Below are 1,042 nucleotides of genomic sequence, written 5' to 3' on the forward strand. Positions count from 1 at the left end.
GCTGGCTCCAAGGCACTGTGGCACATGGCAGAGGGGCAACTATTCATGGCAGAAGAAGACAGCAAAAGCAAGAAAGGAGAGGCCAGGAACAAACCTCTCTCTATCCCTTATATTGTATGCAGGCTTCCCACTCTAGGTAGGAAGATATATCACTCACACCCTTTATCCCAGCATTGGACCATGAATCAGTCATAAACTCTAGATTTGGCCACTTCTGAAAAGCCCATCCCCCAAGACTGCATGAGGCTTTGGGGGGACCTCTAGACACAGACCATAACAAATGGAGTACCACTCTGCCATAAACAAAGATAAACTTGAGTCATTTATAGGAAAATGGATGCACCCTGAAACCATAACGTTAAGTAAAATAAATCAGGCACACAAGCTTAAATGTCACATGGTTTCTCTTGTATGAGAAACCAAAATTACAAATAAAGAGCAAAATAAAAGATAGATAGGAAGTAGGAAGATAGATATTTCTCAAAGGACAGAGGATCAAGAAATGGAGGGAGGATTCAAACAGGAATTAAAATGTGTTCTGTACAGGGACCAGCTTCATACAAGGAGTGTAAATATGACCTACTGCAAACACAAACTAACAGAAAAAGAGTAAGCTTAAACAAGGGCGTGAAAGATCTATGCATTGAAATGTATTGAAAAAACTGAATAAGACATAAATAAATTGAAAGGTATCCTGTGATATCTTCCCATGATTGGAAGAATTAATATTGTAGAAATGCCCATATTATCCAAAGGGATTTACAGATTCAAGGCACTCCCTGCCAAAATTCTAATGTCTTGTTTTTCACAGAAATAGAAAAAAAATGCTAAAATTTGTATTCAACAGCAAAAGATCCCAAATAACCAAAACAGCTTTGAGCAAAAACAACAAAGCTGGAGGCATCATATTATCTGGTTTCAAAATCTACTGTACAGCTGTACTAATCAAAACATTATGATACCGGCATAAAAACAGACACATTGACCAACAGGACGGGACGGAGAGTTCAGAAATAAACCTGTGCATCTCTGACAAACTGAG

The sequence above is a fragment of the Chinchilla lanigera genome, unplaced genomic scaffold (assembly GCF_000276665.1).
Source record: "Chinchilla lanigera isolate Chin_1 unplaced genomic scaffold, ChiLan1.0 scaffold00137, whole genome shotgun sequence".
Classification (NCBI taxonomy): domain Eukaryota; kingdom Metazoa; phylum Chordata; class Mammalia; order Rodentia; family Chinchillidae; genus Chinchilla; species Chinchilla lanigera.